At 43.1% G+C, this 19,320-nt stretch overlaps 2 long non-coding RNA genes across 4 annotated transcripts; one reads left to right on the top strand and one right to left on the bottom strand.

The window, feature by feature from the left end:
- Positions 1 to 300: 300 nt before the first annotated feature.
- Positions 301 to 15,822, bottom strand: LOC140699264 (uncharacterized). 3 transcript variants are annotated; one of them, XR_012077309.1, is made up of 5 exons: positions 15,686 to 15,822; positions 11,012 to 11,189; positions 10,310 to 10,581; positions 9,546 to 9,740; positions 301 to 587 (listed from the first exon to the last, which is right to left on the bottom strand). It is a non-coding gene; the product is annotated as an uncharacterized lncRNA (long non-coding RNA). The 3 variants fall into 3 exon arrangements; XR_012077307.1 differs by having other exon boundaries at positions 301 to 551; XR_012077308.1 differs by lacking the exon at positions 11,012 to 11,189 and having other exon boundaries at positions 301 to 551.
- Positions 15,823 to 15,916: 94 nt separating this feature from the next.
- LOC140699267 (uncharacterized) lies at positions 15,917 to 19,210 on the top strand. The gene is made up of 2 exons (XR_012077313.1): positions 15,917 to 16,461; positions 17,628 to 19,210. It is a non-coding gene; the product is annotated as an uncharacterized lncRNA (long non-coding RNA).
- Positions 19,211 to 19,320: the final 110 nt, after the last annotated feature.

Here is a 19,320-nt window from a genome sequence, read left to right as displayed (position 1 = left end):
TAGAAACTCAGTAACTTCAGGAAACCAACACAAACAGCCCGATACCTGCGACGTCCCCTTAGAACCCTGCTTCCTCAGGCGACTCTAAGGAGTTGCATTGCTCCTGTAATCAGTGGTTTTAACTTACAAACGAAAATTAATACTCGCTTTACCAATCACCTCAACCTAATTCGTCTCAGTTGCTGGTATAGCAGTTTATGCCCGGATGACTTAAGTTTTCCGTATGGTCGACTAAACACCCCACTTTGGACTATGACTTCGTAAGAAAGCACGTCAGAGAGCAAAACGGGAAACACGACATACACAACTTGTCTTTAATTGTCCTTAAAGAGTAGAATATGACTTGGTCTTGCCATTTAGAGGAGTACTCCTGAGACGGCCACAGTTGGCGCGCAGTGGAGCAGGGGACGCACTCCAAGGTTTCTGGGCAGCTTTGGCCGTGGCCCCGCGGCAGGTTCAGCGCAGCCGTTTCCAGCTCTCTTGGCCCTGCTGAATTGCTTCCCATGCCAGTGGACCCTTGAGTCTTCGAAGAACAAAAGCTCCAGCAAGTGCTGCAAATTGCATTTTGGTCAGAAACTGGGATTTCCCTGTGGAAAGGGTTCACATTTCTATTTGAGCTAGAGCTTGCTTAGCAGAGGGCTAACTCACATCTGAGCTCTGTGAGCCCTAAACTTTAGCTTCTGATAATGACATTTCCACACCAGGGTTTGTAGTTTAAAGGGAGGAATTACACATGACAGACACCAAAAAATGATACGAAGGCAAACAAGGTATTAAAATCTGACCAGGCATAATCGTTCTACTTCCCACTTTCTGCTGACTCAAAATGACCAGATACTACTGGCTGTTACTTATTCAGTTAGTTAAGTCACAGGTTGATGAAACAAACCAAGGTTAAGGTTCTTAGGGGACCTGTTTGATTTTCTACTTTGCTGTAGTCTCCAGTCTCAGCTGTCTACAGAGAAAGTGGAGTGTTAAGTCATAAGGACAGAATGCTGGTGCATTTGTTCAAATATATTCTCTTCCCATCTATAAAATTTAACTTTCTATGACTGAAAAAATCTAGGAGCATCACTTATTGAAAAGCAGTATACTGTAGTGGAAGGGGTCATTATCTCAGAATTTAAAGACATTTGTTTAATCCTAGCTCAAAACTAGCTGGGTTACCTAGGATAAATAAAAACTCGAGCCTACCTTTAATCATCTGAAAATGGTGTAAATGGTGTATTAGTCATGGTTTTTCAGAGAAGCAGGACCAATTATATATATATATATAAATTTTATATATATATAAAATTATAACTAGATAGAAAAAATAGATATAGATATATAGACTTGTTATAAGGAATTGGCTTTTGAGATTTTGGAAGCAGATACATAAAAAGACTTGCTATATATATATATACATATATATATCATATACATATATATACATATATACACATATATATATCATATACATATACATATATATATATTATATATTAACGAATTAGAGAGGAAAAAGACATCTGGATGCACAAAGAGACTTGTTGGAAGGAACTGGTCTACGTGACTTTGGAAGCTGAGAGCTCCCACAATCCCAGATGCTGGTGGTGCAGTTCCAGTCCGAAGCCCTGAGACCCAGGAGCGCCTGCGGTGTAGGCACTTGCTCAGGGGCACAGGATGACCGATGTTCCAGCTGAAGCACAAAGGCAGAGAGAAAGGATGCTCCTGCCTCCCTCCAAGGACTGGATGACGCCCATGTCATCCACACCAGGGAGGGACAGCTTGCTGTCCTCAGTCCACAGCCCAAATGCTCACCTCTTCGCAGACCACTCACACACAGAAAGAGAAACAGCGTATGACCATATCCCATACATCTGGGCATCCCACAGCAAAGTCAAGGGGACCCATAAGCTTAACCATCACAAAAGGGGAAACAGAAATTGTAATAAAGTCCATTTTAGTTTTTAAAGATTAAATCAAATGAGATAATGTATAATAAATCACTTCTGTATGTAAAACCTTATGAAAAGATGACTTACCTTTATGAAAGTATTACAGTACTTTGTAAGGTTTTTTGTTATGGCAGATCCTCAGTCTGAGGCATGACGTCAGAGGACTCACCCAGAGGTGTGACGATTTCCACCATTTGGGTAAAATGGTCTATGTGGGTGAATGAATCCTGCTAGATATAATTACAGAAACTCATTGTTTCCTGTGTACTAAATACAGATTCTCAAGTTTAACTGACATTTTGATAGATGTGTGGGAGAAAAAAGGGTGATATGTTTGAAAAGCTTCGATTCACTTGCATCTTTCTTTTTAATTGGGTAAAACTGCATTATCAGTACACACTGTAGTGAAGATCATCATTTTCCATTCCTTTAGAACATATCATTGATTTTACTTCATGGTTATAGCACATGCATTCATCCAGGTAAGTTTTTCCCTAAAGAACTCAGAAAGCATTTATGAAAATATTTAAAGCGTTATTAAGGAAGGAAATCCAAATTAATGTTTTCTATCAGATGTAAAAAAATTATGTGGAGATGGTGTGAATCTTATTAGAACTGAACTTAGTGAAACACAAGATGATTTTAAAATAGAAAAATATAATGGAAGAGAATGGCACATGAGAAGTAAAGAGCAGACTCGACCGTGGAGAAGCCTGGATCAGCGGTGTGGGGAGCAGCCCTGAGAGCCACACAAGGGGAGGGGGCAGACAGTGGGAGCCTTACAGACAAGATGCTGATGAAGGACGACAGACAATGCAGGCAAACACACAGATAAAACACTTCCTTGAAGAGAGGCAAGATCAGATGTAAAATCAACAGCATGAAGAGCAATACCGGAAACACAAGGCTCCTCATCTGCGAGATGGGCAGAGTCACTGCATGAGGTCAGTCACCAGCGGGAAGCACCCAGATTATAATCTAGTAGTCACTGAGGTAGTGAGTCAGATGGTGTGTTATCACTTACGTGCAATCTAAAAAATACAACAAACAAACGAATATAACAAAACAGAAACAGACTCACAGACCAGAGAACAAACTGGTGGTTCCCAGTGGGGAGAGGGAATGGGAGAGAGGCAAGATGATGGGGGGGGGGCGATGAAGGGATTCAAACTGCTATGTACAAAATAAATGAGCTACAGGATACACTGTACACCACAGGGAATATGGTCAACACTTTACAACAATTTTAAAGGGGGTGTATATATATATATATATATATATATATATATATATATATATATAAAATCACTGTGTTGTACACTTGAAACTATTATAATGCTGTAAATCAACTACTCTTTAATAAAAATATTAAAATATTTAATAATAAGAATGTATAGAATTATCAAGGTAAGGAGAAAATCTATTAAATGCAGAGGTTAAACATAGTAAAAGTATTGTAAGACTGCTCCACAAAAGTAAATGCCAGTACACCTACCCTAAATCAAATAAATATGACCAAGATAGACATACACTCTAGTAATAACATGTATGCAGAAACTCCCAGGTGAAAGTAGAATGTTTCTCAGAAAAATGGGAGTACTAAAGGTAGGGACTCAATTATCCCCAAAATAAATCTATAATTTTAAGATAATCTCAATTAAAATCACCATCTAATTTTGATGGACCTTAAGAAAATACAGCTTAAATTTATGTGAAAGAATGAACATGAAAGACAAGTCAGGAAATTTCTGAAATTTTAGCTTGAATAAAGGGGTATAAGCTCTATTAATTATTGAAAGTAGAAAGCTAATTAATGAAAAGAATGTGTTCTTGGCATCATAACAGGCAAATAGACCAATAGATACAGTCAAGATGCAGATTCAAGCATATGCAAATTTTAATATACAATAGTCATCATTTTAAACCAAAAGGAATTGATAGTTTTGTCAATATATTTAATTAACAGTGTTTAGCCAGGCTATTTTGTAAATATCCATCATCAGCACCATCATCATAATCTCCAGACTGAAAATTTATATGTAAAATGTGAAGACAAAGTAGAAGTATGCATATGTAAATTTAAAAATATTGTGATAAAGAAGTCTTTCTGGGCATGATTTAAAAGACAGAAATGACAAAAACATTTAGTAAATGTGAATAAATAAAAATATAAAATGTATTAGGTATAAAATTCCATGAATAAAAGTGAAGACAACGACCTGGTAAAAAGCAGATGTTACATAGGTCATAAATAAAAGCCAATGACCTCAATAAATCATGAGATGGTACAAATTTTTAAGGAAGGAGCAAGCGCCCAACAGAAAAAGAGGCAACTGGATAAATATGTCACAAAAGAAGAAAGAGAAGTTGCCAATATACATGAAGAGACAGGTCCATAAACACGCATCGCCATGAATACAATTTAAAGAACGAGGCACTATTTTCAGCTTTCATCACAGTATAAATTGAAAATAATCTTGATGCCTAAAATTGGGACAGGTATATACATACATAAGCAGGGTCCGGTTTATTAATAAAGTTGTCTTGGGGGTTGACATTTCATATTTCTTCTTCTCTTTTTGCTTACTTCATTTTTCTTTGTTCCTCGGGTTTTGGGTCATTTGACAAAAACCAAAGGCCTCACTTCAGATCTGCTGTGTGAGAGGAGCTGTAAAATGCTGAATACTAACCAGCGAGCTTCCAAGAAGACCTCAGCAGAGCATCTGATCTTTACGAGGGCACTTCCTCCCCTTTCCTACTACTGACAGTGAGTTTCTTGATTACAGTCTTCAGCGCCTTTAATGACAATTTACCTAATTTCAGTCTAGCCTCTCTTTACCAAAACTGTTACATTCACACCTTAGCAACTCTTTGAAATCTCTGGAAATAACGCAGTTAACAGTGGATACTGTACCACTTAATCACAGGTCGGTGGTAGGTTGGTGTGAAATGTCTGATACACATTTCAATTAAAAACCTCAAACTAAATTTTAATAACCAGAATCACCCCCATCATGCTGCTTCCAGTGATTTATACCTGGGATGACTCTGAAAGGCTCACAATGATGTGTTAAGTGGCAGAGCTGCGCTCGCAGGGTAAGACGGGAACGTGGGATGACCAAGTGCAGCACACCAAGGTCACGCTCACTCCACCTGCTGTGTCGCGGCAAAGCTTTATTCACAAGGACGGACGAAAGGTAAGAAGAAGATTTTAGCAGTTCCTGCTGGGATATTTTCACATATTATACTATTCTCATCAGACTCAGACATAACTTTACTACATTTATGTCTTCAATTTCCTTGAGGCTGAACACTGCAAAAATCCACAGATTTTTAAGTCAGTTTCCTATATTCAAATACTGTCAAGTATTGTTCAAGTTATAACTTATAGAAAACATGAATCGAGAAAAAGTTAGGCTAATTGCTTCCTTCGGAGGTATTCTTTAAGGTTTTATTTCCTTAGTAAAATTTGTCTCTCAAAGAGATTTGCCTATGTAACACCACTGCTTCTCCCAAACTCCACGAAGAGGAAACTGAATCACTCTCAGCGACCTGGACGCCATCTATTGAACGTATGGCACTCAGATCCCCATCTCGCCACATGTTTCCATGCTCGGGTGTTTTGTTTTTGTTGTTTCTGGGTTTTCTTTGCTGTTGTTGTTGTAATTTTTGTATTAACTTGCATTTCTCAAAATCGGAGCCAGTCAACACAAAGTGAATTTCAGTGAAAAATATTTCAGTGTGTTTCAATTTATCTTGGTAGACTTATGTTTATAATATTAAAATTTAAATTTTGTTATTAAAATTGATTATATTCGGATATAACATTATAATTTTTGCTTTCAACATTAAAAATCTACAAGCCCAAGAACTTAAATGAAGATGTTAATAAAAATAATGCATTAAATGTATATTTCTCAAAAAAAAAAAAAAAAGCCCACAACAATTGGGATAAGCCAGTGGCTCTGTCATCAAATCTCCCAAACCCTAAGAGGGGTGGTGAGGATTTCTATTCGACATGCTAGTATCACAGATTATTCAGTAAGAAAAACAGCCCCCAGCTGATGTCCATGCCTTAATGTCTGGAATCTGTAGGTTGTTTAATTACAATGAAAACGCTGATTTGCAGATGCAATTTAGACCTTAAAGTGGGGCGATGATGCTGGATTATCCAGGTGGACCCAAACTAATCACATGACCACTTAAAAGCAGAGAACCTTCTCCAGCTGGAGACAAGAGAAATTTGACAGATGGGAAGTCAGAGCTTCTAAACATGAGAGGAATCTGACCCATTGTTGCTGGAGGGGGTTGGGACCTGCAGGAAGCATGGGAAGGAATAAAGCCGGCCTCCAGGAGCAAAACCCCCCGCTGGATGCAGCCAGCACAGAACCAGGACCTTGGTCCTACAACCCCCGGAGCTGAACTCAGCCAACAACTCTAATAAGCATGGAAGCAAACACTTCTCAAAGCCTCAGGAAGGAACACAGCCTGACACAGCTTAGACCGCAGCCTTCAGAGACCCCAGGCAGAGGACCCAGTCCAACCCTCCCGGACTCCTGACTTACATAAACTGTGACTTAATAAATCCGTGTTGTTTGAAGCTGCTAAATTTGTGGTCGTTTGTCTCAGCATGAATACAAAACTAGTGCCAACGATCGAGTGCAAGTCCATCCTGGCAAGCAGGTTTGTGTCTAAGGCTGCTTGTTTTGTCCCACTTGGCTTTGAGAACAGTATCAAAAACAACTATCTGCATCTTACGTCTTGCTTTCTAAAGGTTTTCTCTCTAATAAAAGCCCATTAGAATTTAGTGGTAAAGCAGGTTTGAGCTTCTCAAGCATGTTTTCAGTTCTTTTCACACAAACATTGCATAATTTCTTGCCTTTCATCAAAATCTGAAGCTTGATTTAGCCTAAGGAATTTTATTATCAATAAAATCACTTATGTATTTGGTAACTGTTCTTTGCTATTGAACAAAGAGAGTATTATGAAAAAGGTGAGACTTTTAAAAGGCTGCAGAACACCTGGCACAATTCAGGAGCTTCCATTAGGAAACAGGCACTACCTGATTAACAGTCTTTCAGCCTTGGACTCATCTGGGGTATGCTTATGTTTCTATTACTAGTCTTAGAAACACAATATAGGTTAAAAACATACACACAACTACAGAGGTAATATTAACTAAGAAAACTACAGAATGAGACATGTTCATCTGGCCACTGGAAATGACTTACTGAGCATTTACTACCTGCTTGACACTATGCGAGGTGCTGTCAAAGGTGTAAAACGAATGTGAGACATTTCTAGAGGCAGAGTCAGAGGGCAAACAAATGCCTACGTAGAATGATAAAGGAACGAGCCGTTTATTTATGTACTGGATACATTTCAGCAGACATCTATCATAAGCCTGTTGTGTGCTGGGCGTTGTATGAACAGAGGGGTGACCACAGGGATGAAGACCAGGTGTGTGCTTTCAAGAATCTAGTCAGGGCGTCAGGCACCAAGGAGAGAACGGCATGAGACGAAGCAGTGGAAACGTGCACCTCACGGGGACCCAGCAGACCCGTCCCGCCGGGGGCCGGGCGTGTCAGGGCACCGGGCTCAGGAGGCCTTCTCTCTCGGAGAAGCCTCTGGCGGGGCTATCCTCCGCAGTGACCAGGACACTCAGACCAGAAAGTGCCGTATTACGGAAAGGACCAGAGGCAAAGGAAGATGTGAATGAGACAAAAGCACGCGTGTGAGTGTGCATGGAAAGATGAACGAAGCGCTGCCGGGAGGGCCCCCGCGCCATCCGAGCCGGGCAGCCCCACTGTGCAGGTGCGGAGGCAACTGCAGACGCTGCAGCAGGACAGACACGCGGGCAGACCTGCGTTCCGGAGGTCACTGTGCAGCAGGGGAGCACAGCTGGGGAGCGACAGGTCTCACGGGGGCAAGCCGGGTAGAAGGCGGCGCAGAAACCCCACGGCAGCGGCGTGTGTGAACACCCGGCGCGCGGCGTCACAGGTCCCACTCCGCGGGGAAAGAGCCCGCTCTCTGCTGTTTAAATTAGGAAAGTGGCACACAGCGGAAGAACCTGGTCAGCTCTAAACCCACTAGGCTCAGCAGTAGCTTGAGGGTGACAAAGAACCACTTCTGAGCCTGCCAGGAGGACGCAGCGCTGGGCAGGCCGCCCGTACCAGCGTGTTAAGCTTTGCTACGAATGTGGACACACCATTGTAAGTGGTGCCATGAATACCCGAAAAGGGAAGAAATACACTGAAAACGAGCTCCACGGAGCCCACAGAGGGCAAGGGCGCGCCGGCTCCGGCAGGAAGCGTTTCCGCACCGGCCCGCACGAGCAGCCGCCCGGGGCGAGCGCCGCCCCCGCCTAGCTAAGCCGCCTTCTGCCGGCCTGCTCGCTCTGCACTCCGCCAGGTGGCGTCGCGGAGCCTCCAAAAGGGAGGGCTGGGGCCCTCAACGCGGCGGAGGACTTGAGACACTACCAGGACGCCTCTTCCTGCATGTCGTTTAGTTTCTTCTTCAAATGAACAAATTCAAGAAATGCTGAGACAGCGGAACCCGGAGGCCCCCGTACTTCACTGGCACGTGTGGAGCACAAGGGCAGGAAGAAGGCAGGAAGGCTGCAGCGGCTGGTGGGGAGCACTGCTGCCCACGGCGCCGGACAAGGCTCAGGTCCGGGGGGACGCTGAGAGAAAACAAGCTTGTGGGTCGTGCATTCAAAGCACGGACACGTGAGGAGGTGCCCCTCCGTCTGCAGCTGGAGGTTTCTGGCAGAAACTGGAGACATGATAGCGATGAACCCGGAAAGCTGATGACCTGAAACATGGACTTCGGAGACATGGACGTACAGCGGAAGCCAAAGGCACGCGTGAAGTCACCCGGGGACGACGGGCGGAGGGACGGGGAGAGCCCAGCGTTGGAGGGACAGGGAGGCTGCGGCGGCGCAAGTGTTGGACTCACGCCCGGGGGGGGGGGGGGGGGCACGAGAAGTGTGGGTCAGGTGGGGGCGCTCGTCAGCTGCGAGGCACGTGCTCCTCGTGGAGTGGGCGGGGCTCACTTAGCACAAACGTCTGAGTGGACGCATCGTCCACGTCTGCTCTGAAGGGACCCTGGGCAGAAGAGCGGCATGGTTAAAGCTGTAGACTTGAGAAAAAGAATGAACAGGCTTTTCTTACTATACTATGGCTGTGATCTTAAGGGCTGGGACATGGGACAACAGCACCAAAGCATTCCTAAGGAAAAACCCCACAAAGTTCTTAAACTGACTCCACCCGCTGTTCAGCTTCCACGTTCCCATGCTTTGCTTCTTTGGCTTCACAGGGGAGCGAGCGAAGCTAACACTCCGAGTGTCCCTATGCGCTAATACTTCCTCTAGGTTTACATCTGGGTCTAATTGCATCCGCAGGGCCTTCTGGGAGGAGGGGGCCCTTCCCACTTTTACAGAACAAGAACTCAGTCTCAGGTGAATTTAAGTTGCATGGCGTCATCTCTTCAGACCAGTTAAGTGCCAGAACTGGATCCAGTCCAGGGGAACCCATTTCCAGTGCACACTCTCACCCTGCAGCTTGCTTCCTCTACTAAGCTGCTCTGTCTCCCACAAAAATTTACCTGGAATTAACAGTCTTTCTGTTTCATCTCCTCCAAACTGTCTGCCTTCTTCAAGTTTATCTGAAGCTCTAGTTCCTTGAGGAATTTCTGCTGATTACTCCAGCTCAAAAGCATTTCTCCATGCTCACAATCATATAGAATATTTTTCAGTGTTTTCTGAGAACACTGCTTTCCCAAAACTCTGCAAAACTGGGTCTGTAATCAAACAAATGAGAAATCCTGCATGTTGAGTCTATTTTGGGACCTCCTCAGTATTTTTAAAATCTTTTTTTAATCTTTAAAATGTATTTTCCAGGCACTCCTCTATGTATAACGTCACCCCAAATCAGCTGCTCACACATTATTCTGTTTTCCTTCCGGTAAGTCATCTTGTGACATTAACTGTAATCTTGTATGTCATAATCAAGTAGAGATTATTTTGAATGTATAATGCGTGTATGTGTAAGCATATTATATGATAAGTACTTAAAACATTTAATTGATTATTTGTGGGAAAAGCAAGTCAATAGAGACTATTATTTACTACCTAAAACAGTAAGAAAAATTTTCTGGAGATTTAGAAGTGGGGAGTGGGTTTGACATGAAAAAAATACTTTCTTTTCTGCAGGTTTGCATTTATCTCTTTAAAATGTTGTCATGTTACAATTGAGTAAATAAGTCATTCTTCTGACTAAGATGTAGAGGCTATAAAAGACCTTCACTCACACAGCAACACCAAGAAGACGGCAATAAAATAGAAAGCACCCTTACCAAGGGCGCCTTACCCGTGGTATCGAAGAGCAGTGGGCACACACAGAAGCCTCCTTACAAGAGTTTCACAGAGAAGAGAACTTCACGGACTAGTGGAAAGTTGCTATCTATTATGGTGAGCAGGTATGAAGTCAGCAAAAGAGAAGACTTGCTAAAGACAAGGAGGAGACCAGCTGAGCCCCTGGCAAAGGTCAGACAGACATGGATTAGAGTCTGCAGGCTCCCAAGCGCAGCACTTCTGGCACAGCAGGACTGCTACTCTCCATCTTCACAGCTCTGAACTTTGCTGAGGAAGAAAGCAAGTAACTTGAGGCCACAGAGCAAATGAACACACGCAGCTCAGTTCTTGCAGCCCAGGCCCCCAAAAACTTAAAACTCAGTCACATCTAAAACCTCACCACCTCACTTTATCTTCCAGATATAAAATAAAATTCACATTCTCTGTGGAACATAAAAGCAGAACAGTAGTTTTCAATTTCCACCATTTTTCTACTCACAAAGTCCTGTGTACTATCAAATATGATGAAATATGCAAAGAACACAGATACGCTGGGAAAAGAACGAACACCAAAGAAAACCACAAAGCCAGGCTGCAAATGATCCAGCCACAGCCGTATCTGTCATCACAGTTTTCCGCAGTAGGGCCTTAACCCGCCTGTCATTCAGAGCCGGGGTCTGTGTGCTCTCCGCCGGAATCTCAGCGAGCGGGGACGCACCTCAAACAACGCGGAGGCCATGGTGCTGCGTGGCTTCTCTAGTGTGGCAGGAAGGCACGTGGCTTCCTCCAGCCTGGCCAGGTCGCTCGGTGGCAAAACAAGTTCACACGGGTGGAAACCAGGACAACCGCTGGCTTTCAGGGTGAGGAGCCCATTTAGAATAAAGCACGGAGGGTTTCTGTGGGGATAGAAGTGTTCTGTGTCTTGTGGCACTTGGCTGAAGCCAGTGGAACTATCTGTGTAACTCATCAAATTACGCACTTAATATCTCTGTGTTTTTTTCTTTGTAATTATATATTACTTTTTAAATTCAAAAATAAGTGAACATTTTATTCATTTCTTCTCAAAATCAAGTTCAGTGAACTATTTTTTGTTTTATAATTCTCTTTAATTATTAAAACACTGAGGTTGCAACACAGCATAGGAAATCAAAGGAGTTTTGAAGAACCTCATTATTAGGGGACCACTTTTTTTATTTGGTAAAAACTAAGCTGGACACATGTTTATACTTAATATGTTTCACAAAATTATCAGTTCAAATCAAATCTCTACTTGATAATGCTGTAATAGTGTGCTACAGGCTGACGAATATTATCTGAAGGTAACGAAAGTCCATTTTCTTAGATGAAATCTGTACACTGTGACAAGTATCTATTTCTTCTATTAAGTACATAAACCTAAACAACTTAATAATATGTACGTCTTCACAACTTAGTAACTATTTGAAATGTTATACACATAACTTAAAAGGAAATAATATTTTATTTTCACTCTTAAAAAAATCCAAGTTACTGTGTTAAGAGATGCGGGCATCCGCCAGGCATTCACGCTGCTCAAGCCCCTGCGTCAGGCTGGACAGCTCTGCCCTCACTGCTTCCCCCACGTCCGGGTTTGTGTGGTCTTTCCTGTAACAGAGCTGCCAAAAGCCAGCTTCGCAAAGATAGGCTCTAATGGAAAGAATACAGCACATTTCAGTGTTGAAGTCTAGACCTTAAGCTATAGTTCACGCAGTGTCCGCCAGGGCTAGCATCGCTGTGACCCTCAACGATGCGAAAGCATCCCGCAATGCCCTGCAAGTCTGCAGTGCGGCCCCAGGGCACTCTGCCTCACAGTCTGCGGACATGCGTATCAGTAAAAGCAAAATAACAGAAATTACTGACTGTAAAGTACAAATCAAGGGAACAGCTATTGAATTAGTATGAGAAAAAATGTGAGATGTGAAAAAGCATCAGATCAGGAATACAAAACAGAAGATGGGAGAAATGGAGCTAGTAATTGTCTTAACGAGACTGTCATGAGAGGAGAGCAATTAGAGGAACAGCAATCCATAAACACGGCTGCCACGGTAAAAAAAAAAAAAAAAAAAAGTGCTTTAGAAACAATGTTACTTAAGATTTCTCCAGACAATACCAGACCTTGACAAGCAGTGATTCTGAAAACTCCATGACCTACTCTGAGATTTTTAAAAGGAATTTTTAAAGATACCTTGAACCCTGTTCGGTTCAAGAAACAAGATTTAATAACACTTCAAGATACCCCCTTTACTAAAATGTGTAACAAGATTATAAAGTAAGACTGAGAGATAACTGGGAAAATGTCATCCATTTTTTATAAATGCTTTCAAGGAAAAATACGTACAATTTATATGAAATGAAGAGAATATTTTCTCAGAGTCGGAATAATAACAAATACACTTTGTAGCGCTCCCATGATGTAAACTTGTGACTGTAAGAAATAAATACCAGAACAGGTCTGTTCCTTGGTGCGAGAACTGACTGGGCACCTCAGGGATTTGTAGCCCGCGTTTCAGACGAAGTGAAGACTAGAGGGACCCCTAATCCTTTATTCAAGAGTTAGAACGCAGACAGCTCTGTCTTTATAAGTGAGGTGCTAAAACGTCTGTGTTGGCGAGCCTGTGTCTCCAATCCAGCTGGAATAGCAGAAAGCAATTTACCCTCCTGTCTAAAACAGACCAGAAATTGTGTATGCCCATAGTTTTCAAGACAAAGAACACCCGGCAGTGAAGGATGCTGACCCCTGAGGTACCAGAAACTGTCAAGGGGAGCCCTCTGGCTGCCCCAGGCCACTGCCGGGAGGGTTTCCAGGCCAAAGCGCAGGGACTGGGCTTTTGCTGCAGAGGGAAGATGTGGGGTGCAGTCTATCAAGGCTGTGGCTTCACCAGGCAGGCGGGGGACGGGGGACAGGCGTCTGGGCAGGTCTTCGTGCTTCCTTGCCTTCCCTCGGCCAGCCAGGATCTGGGCGCTTCACCTGAATCCCCTGCTGCCATCCTCGGGGGGAGACGTCTGCGGAGCGTGGGAGCCCACGCTCCCAAGGAGCTTCTGTCTGCTTCCCAAGGAGCCTCCTGCGCTAGCCCTCACCTGGCGTGGAGCACTCTGTTTAACAGTTCTAGATGAATCTTCGTAGCAGCTTACACTGCATTTGGCGATGTCTGCTCGTTCGAGGCACACAGATCCTTGGGTTCTTGCCTCCCTGACGCTCCTCTCCCCCAGACCGCTGCTCTGCAATCCCTGTTCTCTGAAGGGCTCAAGACAACCCCTGCCTGTGCAGTGGACCCAGCTTTTCCCTGTCATAAGCCAGGTAGCTGTGCTCTTTCTAGCACTTTACATACCTGAGCTGAAACACTGAATCCACTGTGCTTTACTAAATTGGAAAGCAACAAACACCTGCTCTCTCGTTCTGTGTCTCTGACCGCTTAATTCTGGTGGCCTTGGAAACATCTGGCTGGTTTTTCTTTCACTGTAGACCTTCTGCACACAGTTTACCTGGATCACCCGATGACTCAAAATCATACCCAAACACTGGACCAGAATTGTACCTTTTCTAGGGAAGCCTCTTCATGAATAGGAGGATTGTTTTTTTTAAAGCATCCATGACAACTTGACAACGACTGGTCATTGGTTTGCTTACTTACACACTGGGAATGACAGAAAACCACTGTCATTCATCTACCTTTTTGGAAACATCAATGCCATTTTAAGAAATACATTCCCACGATCATACAAGCCAGTTAGTTCCTCTCAGATTTCTGCAGTGGTCCACTCACGATCAGGAGAAGCTCCACTCTCTCAGGATCTCTTACCTGTTCAGTGTATGCTGGCTGATTTCTGACTCTTGGTAAAGAAGCACTGTTCCCAGTGGTGAGATCATGGATTTGGAATTCCAAGACATGTGCTCTACCACATGCATCATGGAGGTGAAGTTGCTTATTTTTTGGTCTATTTTTCCCTCCCAACAGTGATTTACTACTCTGTGCCAGGCACCATCCTAGAGTCGAGGTATACAGACGTGAAAAGAACACAGGAGTCTCCCTTCCAGAGAGCTTACAGGCTATCACACGAACAGAAGAAGTAAGTGTGTAATCAACTGCGGTAAATGGGACAGAAAAGTGTGGCAGTTACTCAGGGCGTATGAGAGAGGAGTCCGGGGGTCAAAGAACGCCACGCGGAAAGGTGATGCCCAAGTGGACTACAGAAAGAAAAGTTAGAGCTTCACAAAAATAAAGGAGAGAAAATGCAAATTAATAAAACTGGGCATGAGGAAATTGAATAAAATTTATGAGAGTGTTTTTAATATGTTAGTTTTTTAATTGAAATGTTCTTCTTAGCTTTACTTTAATTACTAAGTACTTGTGAAGAGCCTTGCCAATCCCAGAGGAAAAGCAATGAATGATATCAAAGTTTAATCACCACACAGATCATAGAGACACTTAGTCACAAGAGATCCATAGAAAAATTACTAGAATTTAAAAATTTAGAAAATGGTTTTCCTCGTCTCTTCAAATTCTAATTAATAATGCATTAGGGAAAAGATGGTTTATAATATCTTTTGGAGGAAGAATCATAGAAGGACCAAATCATTTGTCTGTATTACTTTGAATGATACTCAAAAATCAGCTTTCATGAAGGTCTAGGAAAACCAATAATTAATAAAATGAGAATATTTTAAAATCTGTAATAAATATTAGCCCAAAATAAATGGTTCTTAAAATGTCTTCTCTTAATTCAATATAATTTTAAATATATCATAAGCATTAATTTAAATTTCTAAGAATAAAGCCAGAAAATTGTTTGGCATTATAATAATTGAGGGAGGTTGTATCTGCCACCTAGCAATAACTCAGGTGCATATGTGTAAGCAGACATGTGCAAAATTCATAGATATGTGTATGTACTCATTATGTTCATTTTATATATCCATGGATATATATATATACACACACACACTTAAGTATATATATTTTCTGAGCATTAATCAATTAATTTTTCTTTAAATTCAGAGTAAGGCTCCATCAAAATCAATAAAATGACCTTAGTTTTTTATGCTTCTTGAGCACAGTTATGAAACCCTTTCTAAAAAGGAAAAATACAAAACAAACAAAACAAATGGTCTTCGCTGAAGGAAAAATAGCTCAGACAGTTACCAGATTCGCATTCCACCTGAATATCTCTCTGTCCCTCAGAGAGGCACGCGGTCTGCAGGGGCCTGAAGCAGTGAATGGCGAAGGACTGGGGCGCCGAGCAGAGAACACAGAGCGGTCTCAGACACCCAGATTCAGTGCTACATTCTCTCTCAGTAAATGCCTTAAATACTAAGGAATAGGAGAGAAACTACCTTAAGTTCAAACACATCTGAAAAGGACTTTGTGGCGCCTACCCTGCAGCTGAGAAATTGCCGCGACAAACTGATCACAGCACAAAAGCTTGTTCCGAAAGTAGAGAGCAGCCGGCCACCTGAGTGAATGGCCCTGCACCCAGAGTGCCTCACACGCAGAGAGAGCAGGGCCACTCCTGGTCGGCTCTGCCCCTGGAAACGGAGCCCTGAAGCCAGCCTTGTTGCCAGGCACCCCAAAATTCTAACGGAGCCAGCAGACACGCTGAGAAGAAGCCTACACTCCTCGAGCATCAGGGGTTGGCGGCACTGAAACACAAATAACTGAAAACAAAAATGCTTCTGTCCACAAAGAGGAGCCTCTAAGGACACAGCCGTGACGTTTACAGAGCACTGTTACTACCCGGAATCTGAGTACTGTCAACACAGACGTGCACAAGACATTCTGGAATACTTGAAACAGGCCCTCATCAACCGAGTCTAAAAATAGATTCAATAGCCTAAAGGAGAGCATAAATCACTGATAGATACAAAAATGGTTACAGTTCAATTCCTGAAAGAGGTGAGAAAAGCTTCTTAGATGGCACCAAAAAGTCTGCAACGTCAAAGTTCATAGAAGAGCCTGCCCAACACATACGCAGAAGCCCAGCTTATAAAAAAGCAGGATGGCGAAGAGGTCCAAGTGTGGGTTGTGCCAAAGCACGTCAAGTAATCCTACAGCGTGAAGTTCAAGGCCACTGACAGAGGGAGTTCACAGGCTAAATCCCCCAGCTGCGTATTCCTTTGACACGGTGAACACTGCTTATGGTTCCATCCCTTTGGTGGGTTTCTCCCGTTCCTCTAAAACGTTAATGCTTTTCTGTTGAAATGAAAAACGGCGTCCTGGATTAAGCCCTGGGCACTGTGTGTAAATGGGGGAGGGAAGGCATGTGTCCGTCCTTTCACAGGCTGTGCCTGGACTGTGTGTGAGCAGTGTTCGCACTGCACTCCTCTGGGGGAGAAGGAATGTACATCAGGCAGACAGACGCTGAGAGATAAATAACAGAGTCTTACAAAGAGAACATGAATTTTCCAAGTGCGCATGTCTAAACTAGCTTAGTGAATGCAGCATTAGTAGGGAAAAATTAATCTGCCATCAAATTCATCCAGTGTTATTGTCAAAGCCAGACAGAAGTTAGAGTCAGGGATTCATTAGATCGCTTTTTAGAAAGCACATCTCAAAAACACTCTATAAGACAAACAGCTACATGTAAGAAACCTTATGAACACAGTAAAAGTTGTTTTCCTCTTATATGCACCGTTTGTTCAGAGAAAGGAAAATGTCAGCATGTATCAAACATCTCTGAGAACCCGGAACCGTGTTAGGACATCACACAGCAATCACGACTCTCCTAACAAACCTTTCAAGTCAGTATTGTGTGGGTATCAGGTTTGTTTCCCGTCTGACGCCGATAGCCTGTGAGCCGCAGGAGGAACGTGGCTTACACCCTGCTCCGCCTTCCCTCCAGGCCCAGCCCAGACATCTCAGTGACCAGGGCAAGAGTACAGACAGCGGCCGTACCAATGTTAATTATATGCAGTGCACGTAGACATGCCCAGATCCAACCTCAATCTGCCACACTTCCCTGTGAGCTGCAGGAGGAATGTGGCTTACACCCTGCTCCGCCTTCCCTCCAGGCCCGGCCCAGACATCTCAGTGACCAGGGCAAGAGTACAGACAGCGGCCATACCAATGTTAATTATATGCATTGCATATAGACATGCCCAGATCCAACCCCAATCTGCAACACTTCCCTTCCAGACCTACCATGTGTTATCCTATACCATGTGCTTGCCTGACTTATAAGGTTGCTTTGATTTGATTACTAAAGGAGTATCTCCTAATGGAATGAGGATCTGCCATCTTAAGTGAAATGATTAATTAATCAATGAACAGACATGTTTAAAGGTACCTCAAACACAGTAACTGAATTCCCTGTAATTCCAGACATGAATAAACCCAAACGTCTACAGCCAGAGCGGATCTATACTGCGCCTCCACAGAGTGGGGGATTCTTTATGTTTAATGCAGCCTTGAGTTTACTTCTCCTACAAGAAGAGCAAGTGTGAAGCTCCCCCCTGCCAAGACCTGGTGGCACCAGCAGGAAGAGTGACAGGTGAAGTCTGGCAAGAGGGCGGGGTCCACAAAGAGAAACACTTCCAGGCACTGAGAAAATAGCTTCATGGATTTTTGTGAATGCCACAACTTTGAGATAACATAATTCAAGAAAAAGCAACATAGAAAAATCTTAACTTTGAGTCACTACCTGTGCAGATGTGAGAAGTCTCTACAACCAGTAACAAAGCTGTTTCCACCAAGAAGAGACAACACTGGCCAGTCTGATGAGGGCACAGAACATCACATGACACCCCAGAGTGGACCACTAGGACTAAGGTGTCAAAATAAAGTAAAATCAACACACTACAGAGCATCCATTCAGCCACAGTGGGCCAGTCCTTACTGGGAAACATTATGTTAAGATAGGCCTATCTCTATCATTAGTTAAGCCATAAAAGGGACTTTCAGATGTCTCATTCCACTACCAGCATCATGATGCAGATGTTTTCAATTTAGTAGTCTTTTATCTACCACAATTATTTATGACCATGATTGAAAAGACTGGATTCAGGTGAACCCAAATGACTATTTCAGTAAAAATGTCCATATGTGGAGTGTGCCAACCAAATAAACACTTTTCTAAGAATGTGAAACCAGCCAGGCGTCTTCCTGGCTGACGTGCTACACGTGGCGCTGCAGAACCTGCCTCGAACGGCACAGCACATTCAGGAGGAGGCATGTGTGCACTGGCGTACAAATAACTAATTTGAAAAATAAGGTTGTTTTTAAAATAAGGAAATCCTTACAAAAATTACAAATCCAAATGCTGAACAAGGGTGAAGGCCAGTCAGCGGAATACGAAGTCCAGAAGGCGGTCTGCGGTCACCGGTGAAGGGGGAGAAATGTCAACCATGTGCAGACCAAGCCGAAGTCCTCTGTTCTCTACACCTGTGCTAGTCCAGGGTGTTGAAACAGCCAAAGAAAGAGCGTCCACAGGGCACCACACCCACGGGAACGTGACAGCCCCTCCCGCAGGGGACTGCGGGTGACGCAGGCTTGTGTCCTACACAAACTCTGATGACGACGGCGTTTTGTATTGTGATGAAGGCTGACTTCACAGTTAAGTCCTGAACGAGTCTGCCAGTGATAACGTGCTACCTAGCGGTAACTATGCTATGTGGTATCTGAATTAATCTGTTTCTCTGAATATTACTTTTTACACAGGGATGCTACAAAAGCAGACAAAGTCACTGGATGGTTGTGACTGAGACTTTTTTCATAACTAAATGATTAGTTTTTAAAAGGCAAAAGACAGAGTACCACAGCATAATGACATTCCCAGGACAATCCTGCAGAGAGAAAACTGGCATTTAATTTAGTGCGTCCTAGTAACTGCGTCTCTTTGAAGTTTGATCTGTAATTGCCATTTATTTACAAGATACAAATAAAAACCTCTTTAAGCAACTGTATAAGGGACAGTCACTGGCAGCGGCATTTATGAAGTCTGATACCACCTTCATTTCAATGAAGCACAAATTGAAACAATTAACTGTTAAATAATTAAATAAGATTATCTATATTT

The sequence above is a fragment of the Vicugna pacos genome, chromosome 11 (assembly GCF_048564905.1).
Source record: "Vicugna pacos chromosome 11, VicPac4, whole genome shotgun sequence".
Lineage (NCBI taxonomy): Eukaryota > Metazoa > Chordata > Mammalia > Artiodactyla > Camelidae > Vicugna > Vicugna pacos.
Note: the sequence above shows the minus strand (reverse complement) of the source record. Positions and strands in the feature narration are given on the sequence as shown.